Here is a 21,415-nt window from a genome sequence, read left to right as displayed (position 1 = left end):
ATACCTTTTCTGTTGCCACACTTTGCTCTGATCCTGAGCAATCATCCCCTGGAGTCCAGCAGGAGACCAACGCTTCTGGGTTCCTCATAGCTCTCACCGCTTACTCCTGCTGCTGTTCTCAGCATCACTACTATGTCCTGTAATAAATAAAGGTCAGAAAAGTCGGCAATTATAGCTATTACAAACAAGTCAACAATGGCAACACCCATTTTCCTGTCCCAATAGGCTTACTCCAAAGAGTCAATATTCATCATGCTCAAATCTGCATTATCACTTAAATTGCAGCCCTTCCATTCCACTATTATCACCATTGAGATGTGGCAGGCCGTTTTAATCGATGAGTATTAGTTTACATTGTTCTGTTTATAATCGTAGACTGGATAATGTTTGTGGAAAGGACTTTTCAGAATGACTTATACAGAGTTTTAGACGCAGGTGCTGGGGTGTTGCAGCTATTGACGCATAATACAACTGTCAAACGTACCATAAAGTAGTAGCATTTGGCAGAGACGATGCTGTAATGCAGCTGACTTTGCCAAAAAAACGTTCTCGAGCTTAACTCACTTCATACAGAAATTTTCCCACATGTTCTTGTGGCCATTCAACAGTTCTAGCTTGGTTTTAACAGTTTCTGATGGACTTCTGGTTCAATTTCGACTTGTGAAACATTTTTTTGTAATTTGGAAACTCCCATTAAAATAGAAAGCAAACATTTAGAATTGGAAAGCTGACTTATTATGAAAATGATAGAGGGAGACACCCAGGGAAACAAAATGAGGAAGGCTGGGGTTGTCTGGGATCTAGAAACATTTCTTAAATTTCCCTAAAATATGATTTAATTGTAAAATGTAAAAAATCTGCCAAATCTATTTTTAAATTAAATGACATTATTAGGCAGGGATGTCAAAGGATGGCTGCTTGTATCCAGCAAACAAAATTCTCACAAGAAACCCCGGATGAAAGTATAAAATGTTAATTTAGTAGGCAATTAAAACATAATAATATTAGTAATAGCGAAGGATGAACGGATCTTCCTGAGTTCAGCTCAAACACATTTTCACCAGTCTTGTTCAAAGTTTGAGGTTTTCAGACTTTGGTTCTTGTGACCCAGCTGACCAGAGGTGAAGGCAACCTACTGCATTATGGGCTGTTCTTTATTTTTGGTGGCAAACCTGCAATGTTTTTGGCCAAAAGTTTGCATTGCACACAGAGGCGTAACTAGAATCTTCAGGGCCCCGGTACAAGAAACCATGAAGGGCCCTTACCAGGGGCATTGTTAGGTCTACAAAAGATCTCGGGCTAGAGCCCATAGCAGTGTAGTAAGTTGAAGGAGCTGCATTGTTAGGTCTACAAAAGATCTCGGGCTAGAGCCCATAGCAGTGTAGTAGGTAGAAGGAGCTGCTGGTTATTTCTGGGCTTACCATTACCTTCCGCTTCTTCTCGTGACACGTCTAGGGGATGTCCCATGGCAGATGACCCAGCAAGACTTGAGACTGACAATAGATCCAGTTGAATGGATTTTATTTGCAAACTTCAACCATTGAACAGTCTTTAACTTGGGATCAGAGGGTTGGAAAGGAAAGTTCAGGTACTCTCAATGTCAAAGTCAAAAACGTTACGGAACTTGCTTACTTTGACTGGATCCAGATAATAGCCATTCGCAGCTGGATGAGCACTCAGGTTGGACAGTCTCTCTCTCACAAGGCCTAGCAGTCAATAAGGTGCTTGCTCAGGAACAAAACCTTTATCACCGACGTTGTTGCAGAACACATAGGAAACTAAGCTGTAGAACACTTGTAGGATACCTGGATCTTTCAACCAGCTTGATGATATCCACAAGTCCGGATTCTTTTGGTTACTTCAGTCCTTCTAGGCTCTTGTTAAGAAAATCAATCTCACTTGTGGTGTTCTTCTAAAGAGTCCTCCTCTGGAATGCTTAAAGCTCAATGGGTCTTTCCCGAACCGGAGACGGCACCCAACCACCTCTTTAGTTCTTTAGTTTCCCTGCCTTGGGCAAGTCAGGTGGATCCGCATCCCAGGCCATAGCCGGAACCCCAAACCATGTGACCTCCATGTCTTAAATATCCTCTCCCAGAAGGCACAGCGGGAGGGCCACTCCCACTGACCTAGCTCCGAAAGAGAGTAACTAAACACCTGACTAGACCATAGTTCCACGCCTGCCACCAGAGACAGTGCCCCCCTGTGGCCAGACTGAACATTTCACAGTCCAGTCAGACTGACACAAAAGTTTTTTGTGTCACACAATCTCCCTGGGGCTTGTAGTTCCCCTCCCGAGTGTATACAATGGAGAAGGGAGGGGCCTCTGAGCCGGGGCAGCTTTTAGCAAGAGTGTACAAGCAGAGCAACTCACTTGTACACTGAAGAGTGAAACTGATAGCTGCCCCTCCCCTCTCCACTGTATACATTCGGGAGGAGAACTGCAACTGCTCAACTGCTGCAACCCTGAAAGTTCCTCCACTGATTTCACAAGCTTCATACCCATGGCAGTAGTGAACCTGAACCTAGTCCCTTATAATGATAATAATAATAACAATAATAATAATAATAATTTTGTCCAAGACTTTGAGCAATATGCTCAATTTGCCAGTACATACAGATAAGTGATGTGAAGAAAACTGGTCCTCGCTGAAAAATTTCCATATGACCACCACCAGGTTATGGACTACACAAATCTTCATAACATCAAGTCCCACAAAAGGCTGTTATTAGATGAATGCATACATTTATATCTGTGGCTTCTGGTTTGGTCAGAAACATATACTTCTGGGTGACTGAACAGGAAGATCACTACCTTAACAAAATCAGATGTCACAGGAGAAAAATGTGCACTTTCTGCATTAGTACACCTAGAACTGATGAGTAAAAGACTATGGAAAACTATCAGTCTAGCCCAGGGGTCTCCAAATTATGGCCCTCCAGTTGTTCAGGAACTACAATTCCCATCAAGCCTAGTCATGTCTGTGAATGTCAGAGTTTTACAATGCCTCATGAGAAGTGTTGTTCCGCAACAGATAGAGCAGGGGTCCCAAACTGGCGGCCCTCCAGCTGTTGTGAAACTACAAGTCCCAGGAGGCCATTGCAAGGCTGACAGTTACAAGCATGACTCCCACAGACACAGGCATGATGGGACTTGTACTTTTGCAACAGCTGTAGGGCCGCCAGTTTGAGACCCCTGAGCTAGAGGGTCGTAATGAATCGAAGAAAAGGCTGGACGGCCGCACTCTCTTATCACCTTTATCGGTTTATAAATTATTCTGGTACAAAGACATCAGAGGCACAGGATCAATTTAAATCTGACATGTAGCTAGAGGGTTGTAGTTTTGGAGATCCCTGGTCTAGTCTACTTGCAGTTCAGATCTAAATGTGCAGACCCAAAGTAAGTGCATTATACTCTTCCACCAAAAAAAATGCAGGGACAACAGTGAGTACTCACTCACTGAAAGAGAAGGCGGGAGACACAACTAAGTGCAATATTTATAAGGTTATTTAAATAGCGCAAACATAATTAATTACAGGAAAGAAGCCATCACAAGCATATCTGTCATGTTGGGCCATGGCCATCAACCCTGTCCTCAGGGCCCACCAACAGGCCAGGTTTGCAAGATAACTGAAATACATCAAAGGTGATATCATTTGCTGCTCAGTGATTGTAGTATTCTAGTCTGCATCTCCCAAGGTAATACATAAAACCTGGCCTGTTAGTGGGCCCTGAGGACAGGGTTGATGGCCACTGATGTAGGGTGTCCTCCTTGAGGGATGCCAACAATCTGGTTTTCCCAGGCGTTCGGCTGTGTTTTCTCCTGCATAGGACGCTGTTTCCAAAGCAGGAAGTGAAGGGAATCTTGGCTGCCTTGCGTGGAACGCACGGAGGAATTGACGTCACCCGGTAGGCGGACCTCGATGTGAGGAGGACAGGAAACAAGGCTACACTCGGAGCATACAGCTCCATCTACTGGCTCTACTCACTAGGGCTGGATTTTCCTGGCAGGAATGATGGCCTAAAGTAAAAGTACACCTTTACCAAAAAGCTGACTATTCTGTCCCATTTGATTATAGCAGTATAGTGTGTTAATCCTACCTTCCAGTGAGGCCTGAAAGGGAGCCTTCTCAAAATCCTATGTACCCAGTGATGGCTGCATTCCAAATTCTTGTTAGGAAGAAAGAGCCCATTGGCCCAAGTGCCCCCTAGTGCCACGTGAGGGAGCGCTATTCCATTCTTTCGGACCACACATACACAGTGTGTACTTTCCTATGTCGCCAATAATTAGCTCAGAGCATGAGTATACACTGCACATGTGTGGCCTGAAGGAACGTGCTCCCCCCTGTGGCACTAGGGTCCCTGGTCCCAAAAACTGCTCCATCCCTAAAATTACTTAAAGTGGAACCCAACGTTTTTTTTTTTTTTTTAATCAATGACTTTCAATGACTGTTCTCTGTATTATGAGGAGCCGACAATTAATTATAGCCACGAGTGATTTTAACCACTTACAGACCGGACCATTTTGCTGGTCAAAGACCAGACCACTTTTTGCGATTCGGCACTGCGTCGCTTTAACTGACAATTGCGCGGTCCTGCGACGTGGCTCCCAAACAAAATTGATGTCCTTTTTTTCCCACAAATAGAGCTTTCTTTTGGTGGTATTTGATCACCCCTGCGGTTTTTATTTTTTGCGCTATAAACAAAAATAGAATAGTAATGATGGGCTAATGGCGCTACCTCAAACCTTCTGTTACCTATTATCTTCCCTATAGGCTCTGTGAGACCCAATTTGTGCTTACTATGATGTCCCAATTGTTTAGTGTTTATGTCCAACTAATTCTTTCTATTAACCCAAATTCAACCATGTGCCACTACAAATCAATTATATTGCTTACCCTAAAAAAGGTGACACGTACAGTTATTCACTAGCGTGATCAAACCCTCAATCAAAATCCCAGAGGGATAAAAAATAAATAAATTAAACTCTAAAACACCCAAAACCACATATAAAATCCAAGAATCCCAAACAATATACAAAGTATTTTTGTGATAGTAATTTTTGTGATACCAAAAATATTAGTATACTACACAGCAAACAACCGCACTTAGTGTACAAAACCCCTAATCGGGGAAAAGTTACACCTATAATCGCACTGCGTTTGTGCAGTTCCTGTGCAATTACTGACACTGTGCACAATTTATATTTCCACTATAATACCCCGTGGGTGAAAAAATATTACAATAAAGGAACAAAGACCACCAAAACCATGAAAAATACAAAAATAAAAAATAATAAAAATAAAAATGAATAAATGTGCGGGGTGATTCCTAACCCCCTTGCAAATGTGAAAAATACAAAAACCTGGAAAAAATGTAAATAAAATCCAAAAAATATCAATAGGTATATATATATATATATAAGGTCCACAAAGAGTCTCTTATCATGTATTTTCAACCATGCGATTATTCTTTTTCAAATAACAGGAAGGTGACTTTTGTGATTAGGCCTGCTTATTGGTGACTTCCGTGCTCGTTCCCCCTCAAGGGTCCCCACTCACCTAATCCACGCACCCCCTAGGGGGTATATTGCCTGTAATCTGTGCTCCACTAGGTTGAGGATTCTTCTAATTAGCTCTGTCTTCAGCTGGTCTTCCCCAGGGTTTATTGGAAATGATGAGAGAAGGAGGCTTTGTTATCCACCAATGGGTCCTCAAGAAAGAAAAAATCTACTCATGGTGTAGTATTCTCAATAACTGACCACTTGAGAGAAAGGGAAACGGGCTACAAAAAAGTTCTTCAAAAAGGCTTGCACAGAGTAATGGCTTCTGAAAAGATTTATATACCTTATTGATATGTATATAGCAGAGGACTAATGATCACTCAAAATATGCTTTATTACAAAAATATTATATAATTACAAAAAAGAGAGCTTTCGCATACGCTAAAAAATTATTATTTTACAGCGCTTAGTGCAAAAAAAACTTTTTTACAAAAATGTCCCTTTAAGTCAAAAGTGCGATCTACAGCAATTGCACTATGAGCCTGTAAATTTAGTATATATGTATGTACCAATAATGCATCTCAAAAGAGTATACCAAAAAGTGGCAAAAAATAAAATAAACTAAAAGCCAGAAAATCAGAGAAATATTAAAAATAAAAATAAAAAATAAAAAATAAAAATGTATCTTAAAAACAGCGGTACAATCCTTTTTAGTGCAAACCAGCGCTATACACAGTTACATGGAGCCTAAGTCCCCAATTCTCTAGGGGGTCCCGTTTTTTTAGGCACTACAGGCTTCCCATACACTGGATGCAAAGCTACTTATCTTCATTAAGCAGTCATCCTCCTACGGACAGAGGTTTTTAGCGTCATTACGTACACCACGTCATTTCCGGTGCGCCTGACCCGGTGGAGCGCAGCTGGAGCGCACGCCGTTCGATTAGGGGATTACCCTTGTGGATGAGCGAACCGGGCTGGTGCTAAAATTTCTTTTAAACCTCTGTCCGTAGGAGGATGACTGCTTAATGAAGATAAGTAGCTTTGCATCCAGTGTATGGGAAGCCTGTAGTGCCTAAAAAAACGGGACCCCCTAGAGAATTGGGGACTTAGGCTCCATGTAACTGTGTATAGCGCTGGTTTGCACTAAAAAGGATTGTACCGCTGTTTTTAAGATACATTTTTATTTTTTATTTTTTATTTTTTATTTTTATTTTTAATATTTCTCTGATTTTCTGGCTTTTAGTTTATTTTATTTTTTGCCACTTTTTGGTATACTCTTTTGAGATGCATTATTGGTACATACATATATACTAAATTTACAGGCTCATAGTGCAATTGCTGTAGATCGCACTTTTGACTTAAAGGGACATTTTTGTAAAAAAGTTTTTTTTGCACTAAGCGCTGTAAAATAATAATTTTTTAGCATATGCGAAAGCTCTCTTTTTTGTAATTATATAATATTTTTGTAATAAAGCATATTTTGAGTGATCATTAGTCCTCTGCTATATACATATCAATAAGGTATATAAATCTTTTCAGAAGCCATTACTCTGTGCAAGCCTTTTTGAAGAACTTTTTTGTAGCCCGTTTCCCTTTCTCTCAAGTGGTCAGTTATTGAGAATACTACACCATGAGTAGATTTTTTCTTTCTTGAGGACCCATTGGTGGATAACAAAGCCTCCTTCTCTCATCATTTCCAATAAACCCTGGGGAAGACCAGCTGAAGACAGAGCTAATTAGAAGAATCCTCAACCTAGTGGAGCACAGATTACAGGCAATATACCCCCTAGGGGGTGCGTGGATTCGGTGAGTGGGGACCCTTGAGGGGGAACGAGCACGGAAGTCACCAATAAGCAGGCCTAATCACAAAAGTCACCTTCCTGTTATTTGAAAAAGAATAATCGCATGGTTGAAAATACATGATAAGAGACTCTTTGTGGACCTTATATATATATATATATACCTATTGATATTTTTTGGATTTTATTTACATTTTTTCCAGGTTTTTGTATTTTTCACATTTGCAAGGGGGTTAGGAATCACCCCGCACATTTATTCATTTTTATTTTTATTATTTTTTATTTTTGTATTTTTCATGGTTTTGGTGGTCTTTGTTCCTTTATTGTAATATTTTTTCACCCACGGGGTATTATAGTGGAAATATAAATTGTGCACAGTGTCAGTAATTGCACAGGAACTGCACAAACGCAGTGCGATTATAGGTGTAACTTTTCCCCGATTAGGGGTTTTGTACACTAAGTGCGGTTGTTTGCTGTGTAGTATACTAATATTTTTGGTATCACAAAAATTACTATCACAAAAATACTTTGTATATTGTTTGGGATTCTTGGATTTTATATGTGGTTTTGGGTGTTTTAGGGTTTAATTTATTTATTTTTTATCCCTCTGGGATTTTGATTGAGGGTTTGATCACGCTAGTGAATAACTGTACGTGTCACCTTTTTTAGGGTAAGCAATATAATTGATTTGTAGTGGCACATGGTTGAATTTGGGTTAATAGAAAGAATTAGTTGGACATAAACACTAAACAATTGGGACATCATAGTAAGCACAAATTGGGTCTCACAGAGCCTATAGGGAAGATAATAGGTAACAGAAGGTTTGAGGTAGCGCCATTAGCCCATCATTACTATTCAATTTTTAAAACATAACCTGGGTTTCAGATTGTGTTCTTAGGGAGGCAGCAACCTCATAGTGATTAATATAAATAGATCCAACTTTTATATATGTATTTTCTACATTGCTATACCTCATAAAAACTGTAACTAGTAACACATTATCAATAGAGTCAGGGGGAGACATAGGCATTCACATATATCCCTGTCTGACTGTGACCTGCTCCATAAGCGCGGCCTTCCGTGTACAGTTGATAAACAAAAATAGAGCGACAATTTTGAAAAAAACGCATTATTTTTTACTTTTTGTTATAATAAATATCCCCCAAAAATATATAAAAAAACATTTTTTCCCCTCAGTTTAGGCCGATACGTATATTTCTACATATTTTTGGTAAAAAAAATCGCAACAAGCGATTATTGATTGGTTTGCGCAAAAGTTATAGCATTTACAAAATAGGGATAATTTTATAGTATTTTTATTAATAATTTTTTATTATTTTTTTTTTTACTAGTAATGGCGGCGATCAGCGATTTTTATTGTGACTGCGACATTGTGGGGGGACCCATCGGACATTTTTGACACATTTTTAGGACCATTGTCATTTATACAGTAATTACTGCTATATAAATGCAGTGATTCCTGTGTAAATGACACTGGCAGTGAAGGGGTTAACCAGGGGGTGGCAGTGTAGGGGTTAAGTGTTCCTAGGGGTGTGTTACTAACTGTGGGGGGGGTTGGGCTTTCATTTAGTGAACACTGATCTCTGGAGCAGAGATCAGCGTCACTAGTTGCTAGGCAGAATGGAGAAATGCTGTTTACACGGCATTTCCTCCATTCAGCCGTCCCGTGAGACGATCGCGGGTATGCCCACGGCGATCGAGTCCGCGGGTCCCGACCAGCGCGGGAGCACGCCGCCGGCGGCGCGTTCCCGATGGCAGGGCGGCATTGAAGATTGGATGTACCTGTACGCCAATATGCCTGCCCGTGCCATTCTGTCGACGTACATCGGCGTGCGCTGGTCGGGAACCGGTTAAATGACTTTTTTTCCTGCAGAAATGACACTTTGTACAGGGACAGTTCTAAGCACGGGAAACATGCGCCCCTTTACAGGCATACTATAGCCACCCCCCAGGTACGAAATTTAAAGGAATATTACACTTTTATTGTTTCACTTTAAGCATTAATAAAATCAGTGCTCCCGAAAAAACTGCAGTTTTTAAACCTTTTTTTTGCATTGATACATGTCCCCTGGGGCAGGACCCAGGTCCCCAAACACTTTTTAGGACAGTAACTTGCATATTAGCCTTTAAAATTAGCACTTTAGATTTCTCCCATAGACTTGTACAGGGTGTTCTGCGACTTTTCGAATTTGCCACGAACACCCCAAATTGTTCACTGTTCGCCGAACAGGCGAACAGGCAATGTTCATGTCGAACATGAGTTTGACTCGAACTCAAAGCTCATCCCTATTCATTGTGCACTCTGTGCTTTACATCGTTCAGCTCCATTGAAATTCAATTCCTTTTTTCCCCATATCCTGGTGGTGTGAATGAAAGACATACATGATTGAGGTGTGCTGCTCGCAGCTCCATGTATCCGCATTGAAAATGTTGTCTTTTTTATCTTTTTCACTGGTGGTAGTGTGGTATTTTTATCTTAATGTTACTTTTTGCTACATTGTTTTCAATAAAGTTTATTTTTTTCCTTTAACCTTGTTGTCTCTATAGAAGGTTAATGTGAGGATTTGCCATCCTCAATGTTTTTCGCAAGGAAAGCCCTGAACCAGAGAAGTTGTCACTATGGATAACCAGAAGTATGGTGTATGGGTGTACAAGGCACTTTTTCTTTTAGACATATCATATTTGCATGTGTGCATGTAGGCAGGTGCAGTCTACTTTCTCCACTACAGGCGGTGCTTGTCCACAGTGGCAATGCGGGTGGAGAAGAAAGTCGAAAGGAACCTAGTTCCTTTATGGGTTACTTGGTCAGAAGGAGGCAGCTAACCGATTTGTGGCCATCTTGGGTCAGGCAGAGTCTATTTAAGAACCTTGCTTCCAGGTTTGGCATGCTCTGGGAGTGGCTAGAGTAGGGACAGGTCATCCATCTATCAGGCACAGTGCATAGTGTCAGGGAAAGGATCCAGAGGAGTAGGGAAGGTACACAAAATCCTTCTTGGAAGCCGCCTCTCCATTTGGGTGCAGACAGACTTGCCCACATTCCACTCCTTGAGACAGATGCTGTTGGCACCTGTGGTCCAACACTCTACTGCCGCTTTTCTGTTACAACTTGTGAGTACTCCCAGTTGGGTTGCCTTCCCGTTGGGTCTGTTTGTTTTTGCTGGATTTTGTTATAATAAATTCTTGAAATTATAGCTGGACTCTAATGCCCTATACACACGATCAAATTTTCTGACAACAAATGTTGGATGTGAGCTTGTTGGCTGAAAGTCCAACCGTTTGTATGCTCCATCGAACATTTGTTGTCGGACTTTCCGCCAACAAATGTTGGCTAGCAGGTTCTCAAATTTTCCGCCAACAAAACTTTGTTGTCGGAATTCCCGATTGTGTATACACAAGTCAAACGCACAAAAGTTCATGCATGCTCGGAATCAAGCAGAAGGAGCCGCACTGGCTATTGAACTTCCTTTTTCTCGGCTCGTCATATGTCTTGTACGTCACCACGTTCCCACGTTCATGATTGTTTGCCAACATTTGTGTGACCGTGTTTAAGTAAGACAAGTTGGAGCCAACAGCCTTTCAAACAAAATAACACGGTTTTGTTGTTGGAAAGTCCAATCATGTGTACGGGGCATAAGTGTTTTCTGCCCGCCAAATTATGCTGCACCTACTCACATGCAGAAGAAGCAGAGTTCGTAAGGGCTATTAACTGTAGGTGCAGCCAGAGTATAGGCCTGAGAGTATAGGAGAGTATAGGCCTGAGCAGGGACGGACTGACAACTCATGGGGTCCCCGGGCAATAGGAGATTATGGGGCCCCCAGGCAATCAGAGATTATGGGGCCACACAGTATACACAAACACACACACACACACACACAGTATACAATCACACAGTATACACATACATGTACACACAGTATACGCAGACATGTTTCTATTATCTGAGAAGGTACTGGAGAGGTGAGGCAGCTATAATCTCAGGATTTTTAGACCAAAAGGATGTCGGTAAGGGACATTTCAGAGACAGATTTAAAAAAAACACCGATTTTTTTCATACGGTCCCTGGTTTTACTGAGGCTGGCAACCCTGATGGGGCCCCCTAGTGGCCCAGGGCCCTCGGACAGTGCCCGAGGGGCCGAATGGTCAGTCCGCCCCTGGGCTTGAGCAAGTCCTGTTACAGGTGGTTCCTAGAGAAGAGCAGGCGGGTGACTCAGGCACGTTTGGGACCTACCTACAAGCTGTGTGCCGCCCCTTGCTGCCCAGTCAACAGTCTATGTTACTATGTTCAAATTTTTCCCTGTGTCCAGAATTTTTTTTAACACTTCTAAAAAATACCAAGAGAGAAATTTAGGAGTGACCTATGGCTGATCACACATTGAAAGTGCTTGTTGCCTGGCTGATAAGCTGATCCTTTCCTTTTACTATTTTCAGTCTCAATGACCCGGAATGAATATGCAGCTCATCAGAACTTCTAATCTCCACACTTGTTTTGTTTTAGTGAAATGCTGAAGAACAAGGGTTGGCTGAGTGTCAAGCATTTATCATTTAAAGATGCAAGCCAGGAATGGCAGCTTCCATGCATCAAGGGTTTCACTACCTATCAGACAATGGCTCAGTCCATTATTGCCATGAAATAGGCGGGACATTTTTCTGCACGTGCACAAGTCTTATAGAGACATTTCCAGGAAGGGAATTTGTATATATTTACGATCGCCTCAAAGTCATTTTCCATGAAACTGTCACTTGCCTCTTCCCTTTAATACAGTCTGGTGCATTTAACAGCTTTTAGACTCAGCTTGCGTGATACATGCACATATATACACAACAGAAATTCTGTGCTGACAAGTGCGAGATACTAAATTTATAGAGCGCAGCCAAGTGTAAGAGCATGTGAATCAATATATATTACAATTTTACCGAAATGCACGTAAACATCAAGGACTGGTGCTTTGCCAGGCTTTGCTTCATGGTCAGGTTGTAGTTTTGCAATGGAGGTCTCCATGGTGATGACTAATAAAGACTATAAAATAAATAAAAAAAGCAAGCAAAGAAAAGTTTAGGCATAATTTTATGAGTGTTGAATGATTTGTAAGAGGATCATTTCTAAAGCGTACTTTGCACAAAGCATCCTACATCTTTAAATGTAGATACAAGAAAAGATGCGGACCTAAAGCCGTAGCTCTCAGCTTCCCACATTATGAGGGACTGTCCCGCTGTCCCTCTATCCTCCTCATTTTTTCTCTTTTTGGTCAATAGGTGAAGACCTAAATAAAGAGTGTATTATTTAACTACCGAAATGATTGTTGTTTCATGCAAAATTTTTCATCCAACCTCTGAATTCTTAAAGTTGTAGAACAATAAGTAAAAATCTTCCAATGGGGACAACCAGTTTTAGGGACAACTGTCTAATGCTTGCCATTCGTGGATGGAGGAATTTCCCCAGATAGCAAGGATAACTTGCCACAAATATGTGGCAGTGTTGAATTGTAAGTCTTGGTAATTTGCTGCACATTTTCACTGGCAAGTTGTACATTTGCAGAGCGCTTGAAGCACAAGTTCTAGTTGACACTTTTCCAATTTGTGCGTGGTAAGTCTATAGCAAGAGCAAAGTTGCAGTGGTGTCTACAGCAAAATCTCTGTAAGTTACAGTGACCCCCTGTGTTGGGACTATTGCACAACATAACTGAACCAGAAATTGCAACAGACTTGCAAAATGTTTGCAAAAAACGATGATCTGGAGTCTTGCAATGTGGACTTGCTGCAATTGTGCAACAAAGTCTAGCAATAGCGGAGCAAGTCATTTTCAAACTTGCAGCTCAATTACTTGCTATCTGGGCCCTTGCTGGGATATTGTATTGTGGTTGCATGGAGCCACAGTTTGGTCAACAATTTTCTGGCTGCCTTCCCTCAATTTTGGATGGTGGAACTGCCCAATAGGAAATTTCAGATGGTTCATCAGGAACCATCCAAACAGTGTATGGCCAGCTTTAGATTGGAATTTCACTCACTTTGGGAGATGTCCTGTTGCATCCCTGGGACAGGAAGTGAAGGGAAGTTTCCTTAATGGTACACAAATGGGCAGGGCCTACTTCTACCTTTCACATGGAGCGCACGCCTCAATGCCGGGGACCAGGTGGAGACTGCGCTCATGTGAAAAATCTAACATTAAGGTAGTTCCCTCGAGTTATAGATGAGCTCCACTCACAGCAATAGAATGGGGTCCTGCTGTGCATCTAGCGTGGACCTAATGCATGTACTCATTTAATCCTATCTTCACATACCTCATGACCAGGTGGATTTGGATCTGGTTGCTAATGTATACAGACCGCTAGGGAGGGAGCCAGAATATCGACCCCTCACTACCAGAGGGCCTGTTACCTTTACCAGGTACCACGCCTAACGACTGGTTGCTTTGTGTCTTGAGCTTGTACTTGGTTACTCTTAGCAACTGCATCTCTCTTCCTTGTCCTGCCGATTTTAACTCCTTGATAACGGTGTTATTTGTTACCGCCTTGTGCCTTTCAGATTCTGGTTCTTTAGATAAGCCTGAACCAACATGCACCCATTTGAATAACTTCAGGCCAGGCTTAGAAAGGTTAATGTAACTTTACTGAACAGATTGTGGCATAACAGTTCAATATGAACAACATCCATTCCCTAACCCTTATTATAGTAGTGTGGCTGCCCAGGCATACCTCCATGAGGTGAGAATTCATCTTGGCATTCTCCATGGCTTGGATGTCTCTAAAAATTCCGGTGTCTTCAGCGGACCGTGAGACACATCAATTCCGATACCACAAATGGCACAGAATCAACCCTGGACCTCAGCCCCCCCCTTTTTTTTAGCTCAGGTGGGCTTGCTAGGACCAAAAAGCCTGGGAAATTATTTTACAACAGTCAGCCTGGACCAGCCACTAACTTGTTAGAACCACACATTTCAACCTGCCTACACAGACCGCAAAAAAATAAACTGGCAGATGTTATAACCCTTCTGTACTCTATCCTAAAAGGTTTGGCATTACATACACTTTAACGGAAATCTCTTGTTTTACAAAGCACAGGTCTACTCTAAAGCTGCGGACCACATTGTCTAGTCTGATTTCTACAGCTGACAATGTGTCCTGTCCATGCACAAAACAATGACTTTGCTAACATAACATATGTTCAAACACAGCTGGAGAGCTGACCTTCGGAAGGACCCAGGTTATCGAGCAGCTACTGCTGAAGCCAGAATTACTGTATGAAAAAAATGGTCAAAATCACAAACGGGGCTTCCGCAAACTGTACCGGCATGGCAGCCTGAATTGGTTTAACCAAGTAATATGATAAGATCATGAGGATTCAAGGTGTCCTACATCTCTAATGCACTATGGGTGGGATTTAGAAACAGGGAACATATGAAGCCGAATAATTCAATCCATGTGAACAACTCAATGATTTATGAATCCTAAGCAAAAAAAATCTGTTCTCAGCAAAATCTTGGCGATGTGCAGCCCTCTGGAACTGGGTCTTATTTATCCGCAGCTTGTGTGTGTCTATTTACACATTGGGGAAAAGAAAGTTTTGTGAGTCATTTCTGTGTTTATGGGAAATGCCCAGCATTTTATTTTCTTGTAAAGAAAGAAAACAATAGTTATCTTGCAACAGTAAAGATTGTGGGGCATATTGCTTTTCTTTGTGTCCCTTATATTTTTCCTTGCAGAGACCGATAACAGTGATGATGTCATAGCAGGTGCAGTGCGATGATGTTATGGATCCTCTGCTAACCAGCGATCCCACGCAGAACATTGGAGACTTAGCCCTTGTACACACGATCGGAGATTCCGACGGATTTTGTCCGAAACTGTTGCATACACACGGTCGGACAAAGTTGTCGGAAAATCCGACGTGATGACGTTATTTTGTTACGATGGGACTATGTTCACGCTAGTAGCCAAAAGCTTTGGTGTAGGAATTTGATCTGAGAATGCGTGGCACTTTGTCCGATCGGAATTCTCTACACAAGATCGGAGTATGTCCGATCGGAGCATTTTGTCGAAAAATATTTCCGGCAAGTTGGAAAAGTTGGTCCGACGGATATTCGGACGGAAACAGTCCGATGGAGACCACACACAGTCGGAATATCCGACAAAACTCTCCGATCGGACACATTCCGACGGAATCTCTGACCGCGTGTACAAGGGCTAATGCCGCTCTTCTCTACTTTCCTGATCCCAATGGTGAGGTATGAGAGATCCACATGCAGCATCACCTGAAAGATTAGGCACTGCCAAGTCTTTCGGACAAGCAGTCCTGGTTCTTGGTAGGGTTTGTGTCTTCATAAAGATAATAGCTGGTGACTCTTGCAGTTTCTCCACCCAAAGTTAACCTAGTGGACTCTGGAAGACTCCATGAAACTTGTCTGATCTTCCCATCTTCTCAGTGACAAAAGGGATGGGAGGTAGTTAGTGATCATACCTGTATGACTTAAAATGACACCTTGGATTTTAGCCCTTCCGTTGATTGGCAAAATATAGATTCACTTTAATGCTGCTTGTGACACTGTCAGATGTTGAATGGCAATTTGGCTGGACACTTTTACAGCCTAACCTCACTGTCCTACCAAGGTACCATGCCACCTTTATGGAAGTGCATTTGGGAAGGGTAATTGTTAAGAGAACCTGTCACCACTGGGTTTATGCAAGATTATTAACATGAGTCTGTTCAACTCGGTAGGCTTATTTCTAACAGGTTAAAGTACAATTGCAATATAGTTCATTACAGAAAGAATAGGAGGGCCCTGCTCATGGAGCTTACAATCTAAAGAGAGAGGGGGAGGTCATACAAAAGGTAATAGCTGCAGGGGATGATCTTATGGAGATGACTCAAGTACAGTTCTAATGGTGGAGGTGGGGTAGGCTTCCATGAATTAATGAGTTTCTAAGGATCGCCTAAAGGCAGACAGGGTAGGAGCATACATACTGGGGCAGAGAGATCCAGAGGATAGGAGAGGCTCTGGAGAAGTCCTGGAGGTGAGCATGGGAGGAGGTAACAAGGGAGCTAGAGAGCAGGAGGTCTTGGGAGGAGTGGAGAGGAAGATTTGGGCGATATCTACAGATGAGGTTGGTGATATAGCTGGGGGCAATGTTGTGGATGGCCTTGTATGTTGTGGTTAGTATTTTGGGGTAAGGGAAGTCAGTGAAGGGATTGGCAGAGAGGAGCAGCAGTCACAGATCAGTTAGTAAGGTATATGAGTCTAGCAGCAGCATTCATAAAAGACTTGAAGGGGGATAGCCTGTGTAATGGTAGGCCAGTACTTAGCTTTCTTTATTCAACTTACCGTACCATAACTCTTTGGCCTCAGGGTCTTATTCATGGGGTTCTCTGAGGTCTGACAGCTGCTGTCCTGTCAACTGCCTGACCTCTAGCTATTCAAACACACAGCTCTGTTATGTGACACTGTTATGCACACTCAGGAGACGGCTGTGTATCATAAGAATGAAATCAGGCAGCTGGCAGAGCAGCAACTGATAGACTCCAAGTGATATCTCACCTTCCAGGGTCTAGAGTCCTCATCGGACAGAGCGTATTAGGTTAAATAAGGAGGCAAATATGAATATTTAACTGGTAATAATAGGCGATTATAAAAACTGAAAATGTATAATCTTGAATGTGGGGAGGTGCAGTGTGGTGCAGCGACAGTAAACACTCAGAGCCCAGATGCAATAACAGAACTGTATTGTAAATGTATTTCAAACCAGAATTACCCACTGGGAAGTCAACCCAACTGGGCTCACTCACAGTATGTTGCAGCGAACAGTGTGTCTCGTGGAATGGAATGCGGCCTGGCCGATCTGTGCCCTAGCGGGGAGGTTTCCAGGAACGAGAGAGTGCCCCTGTCCCTGCTCTTTTCCTACTTGTCTAGAACCTCTCCCTACCACTAATACTGTCCCTGACAGATGGGTGAAATGTCCCTACACTACCCACAAGCAAAATGTGCACCAGGCCTGGGAGCTATGGTCTTAAATAGACTCTGCCTGACCCAAGATGACCACAAGTGTCACATGGGGTGGTAGCATTCAACCGGATAGCTTCCCCAGTGACCCAGGAAACCATAGAGGAAACATGTTCCTCTTGATGTCCTCTCCTGCACTGCCGCTGCAGTTGAGTGCCACCTGCAGTGGAGAAAGTAAACTCCACCTACCTTCAAGCATAAGAGAAATCAGTTCAGGTTCTCTTTAAACATTTCAAAACACATTAAAGCTCTGAGATTTAGGTATGACCTATTTTGCATAGTAACATTGGTCCAGCTTGGACCAATTATAAGTCTGTATATTCCACACTTGTGGGATCCCTGTGGAACTTGGAAATCGCTGTAGTAGGCACTTCTACTTAAGTGATTGCTGCTAGCTTTCAAATCTGGTGCTGAGCAGCTGCCCTGCTGCTTAGTGAACACAGAGGAACGCTCCTTGGCACAGGCATCATTCAGAGAAAACTTTGCATTTTTTTAAATGAAAATGCATTTCAAATATGAGACTAAGTGCTGTGATGTAATAGCTACCAGCATGCAGAGGACAAAGTTATATAGTAATAAGGTCCTCTAACAAAACAGCACTGACATGACAATACAGACACAAAATAAAAAAAGGATTTCTAACAATGCATGGACTGCATACAAGCAATTGTTGGGATATATGGGTCGCAAATAGGCAACTGTGACAATGTGAAGGCAACAAATGGGCAACTCTGATAATGAGGGCAGCAAATGGGCAAATGTGACAATATGAGATTAACAAAAAGATAATTGTGACAATAAACAGCAATGACAATAACAGTGACAGTAGTGATAAAAGGGATGACATACTCCAGTCCTGCTGTTGCCTCCTATCTAGTAACCTAATCTGATCTCAGAAAAGCAAATGTACAACACAGCAGCAATAACAAAAATTACATGCTGTAGATTTATATAATGTACAGTTATCTTGCGCACAACCTTCAATATAACACCATAATAAGTATATAAACTATAGGTGAAAAATAAAAAATGTATTAAATATAGTGATTAAAGTCCAATGATGTAGCTCATCCAGTGTTCCAATAGCCAAGATAGTGAAAGAAAGTCTATTAATGCTTCTCAGAGAGTCAAAACGCTGTCACCAACACCTCTGTGGTCCCAGAACTCTCATCTCATAGACATGAAACATAAGGATATTGGATACCAATCCAATAGGTATCAATAAGCTCCCCTTCCGGGATCAAAGCTGCAGCTCTTCAATAAAGGATTCCGCCCCACATGTAAAGTAGACAAGCCTCCAATAGTGCATTACCATATATAACTATTTATTCATTAACTGGTTCACGACCGGCGCACGCCGATGTACATCGGCAGAATGGCACGGGCAGGCAAATGGGCGTACCTGTACGTCCCTTTAAATTTGCCGCCCTGCCATCGTGAGTCCGGTCGCGGGTCCCGTGGATTCGATAGCCGCGGCCATACCCGCGATTGTCTCACGGAGTGGCTGAATGAAGAAATGCCATTGTAAACAGCATTTCCCCATTCTGCCTAGCAACTAGTGACGCTGATCTCTGCTCCATGTAATTGGAGCAGAGATCAGTGTTCACTAAATGAAAGTCCAGCCCCCCACAGTTAGTAACACACCCCTAGGAACACTTAACCCCTACACTGCCACCCACTGGTTAACCCCTTCACTGTCAGTGTCATTTACACAGGAATCATTGCATTTATATAGCAGTGATTGCTGTATAAATGACAATGGTCCCAAAAGTGTGTCAAAAATGTCCGATGTGTCAGCCATAATGTTGCAGTCATTATGTAAAAAACCCCCTTTGTGTTTTTTTCAAAATTTTTGTTTATAGCGCAAAAAATAAAAACCGAAGAGCGATCAAATACCACCAAAAGAAAGCTCTGTTTGTGGGGAAAAAAGTACGTCAATTTTATTTGGGTACAACATCGCACGACCGCACAATTGTCAGTTAAAGAGACGCAGTGCCGAATCACAAAAAATGGCCAGGACTGAAGCAGTAAAGTGTTGCCTATATGGAGATTTTCAAGTACCGTAATATGTCGCCATTCCACGTGCATGACATGTTAGGTATCTATCCACTCAGCGTAACATCATCTTTCACATTATACAAAACAATTGGGGTAAATATTGTGTTTTTTGTTTCTTTTAATTCATGAAAGTGTATTTTTTCCAAAACAATCGCCTTTGAAAAACCACAGCGCAAATACTGTGTGACATAAAATATTACAAGGATTAACATTTTATTCCCTAGTGTCTCTGCTAAAATATATATATATATATATATATATATATATATATATATATATATATATATATATATTTATTAGGGCTGTTACTGATTCAAAATTTTGTGTTCGATTAATCAATTTTTTTAATCGATTAATCGACTAATTTCGATTAATTATATCGCACATACAGATCCAACTTTTAGCTGATCTCCTTGCATTGCAGCTCTGCATTAGTCAGTGGTAAATGTGATACAGACTATATACAATCACCCAACACTAGTTAGTTTCCACAATCCATGAATTCACATCACAGTTCACACAAATACGTTTTAAATTCAAACTGTAGCACTGACATAAGTATTTTTTTTTCCCACAGTAGCGTGACAATCCCTCCACCTCCGGTCTAACTAATCACTCTCACCTTATGGCATGGATCCCTGTGCAAACAGGTGGTCATGCATGCAGGTATCAAAAGGGTTAACACGGACCATAAACTTCTCTCAAAATCTCAGGTCATGGGTAGAAAGAAAAGATCAAAGTGCTCACCGCTTAAGTATAAGATTTAATTTTTGTGTTAAAACACAAACTACTCACATAAAGATGATAAAAACACAGCATGTAAAGCCGACAATCGTGTTAGTTTCGTAGGGCAGCAGCGGGTGGCGTCATGAGTAGCTCCTCCCCCGTACACTTTACGTTCAATCAGAAACTTCAACTTCACCGGACTCCTCCCCCCTTCCCTTCGTTAGCAGACGGAGGCACTTGGGGAAGGGGTGATGAGTCCAGTGACATCACCGGATCTCCGGCGGAACTCCCTGAAGACACGGGAAGTTGGCGGAGAGGTGAGTACCGGTCAAAAAAATTTTGATCGATCAAAAAAATTAACGATTAATTGAGGAATTAATCTTTAATTTTCACAGCCCATATGTATATATATATATATATATATATATATATATATATATATATAATGTTTGGGGGCTTCAAGTAATTTTCTAGCAAAAAATACTGATTAAAACATTTAAACAAAAGATTCAAGATAAGGCCTGGTCAGCAAGTGGTGCAAACCCATCCTCTTTGCCGCCACACATATGTGTTACCTTGGGGGCAAGAGGTCAACAAATATTTTATAGCGGTGGCAATACTTCTTTAAATCTCCTTAGGCTCGGTTCACACAGGGGCGACTTGTCCAGGCGACTTCGCCGCCTGACAAGTCGCGCTCCGTTCTGTACTACGGAACCGTTCTAATAGGAGCGACTTAAGTCGCTCCGACTTAGAAAAAAGGTTCCTGTACTACTTTTGCGGCGACTTCGGGCGACTTGCATTGACTTCTATACAGAAGTCGTTTTGCAAGTCGCCGCTGAGGTCGCGGCAGGTCGCGGCGCTGCAAGTCGCGCCGCCTACTGTGTGAACCGAGCCTTACTCTTTTAGGAGTTCATTGAGAGAAGTTCAGGTTCAGAGTATTTTAACATTACGGCGGTGGGTCCATAATATTTTGCAATCTTGTAAGATATCAGCAATATCTTTCATGTTGGTAGCACAGTTCTTCTTCTGTCAGAGCCCTCGCTCTGATCTATAGCTTTCTTGTGTTCTGTGTTAAATGTCCACATGCACACAGATTCAAAGTTGCTTCATAGGGGTCCCTCAAGTCTTCACAGGGGTCCTTCAGCTTCCAACATTCTAAAGCAAGCAGTATGGTTCACCTTGACTTGACTTGATGTGCTGAATATCTCAACATTTCCTCAAATTCGCAACATATGGGATAAAGAAACAAATTGCCTTCTTCTGTCGTGATGAAGAAAGTATATCATATAATAAAACAATGCTGTACAGCATTTTACAT

This window comes from Lithobates pipiens, unplaced genomic scaffold (assembly GCF_037356315.1).
Source record: "Lithobates pipiens isolate NorthernLeopardFrog02 unplaced genomic scaffold, aLitPip1_a1.2 Scaffold_19, whole genome shotgun sequence".
Lineage (NCBI taxonomy): Eukaryota > Metazoa > Chordata > Amphibia > Anura > Ranidae > Lithobates > Lithobates pipiens.
The sequence above is the reverse complement of the archived record's forward strand: the minus strand, read 5'-3'. Positions refer to the sequence as shown.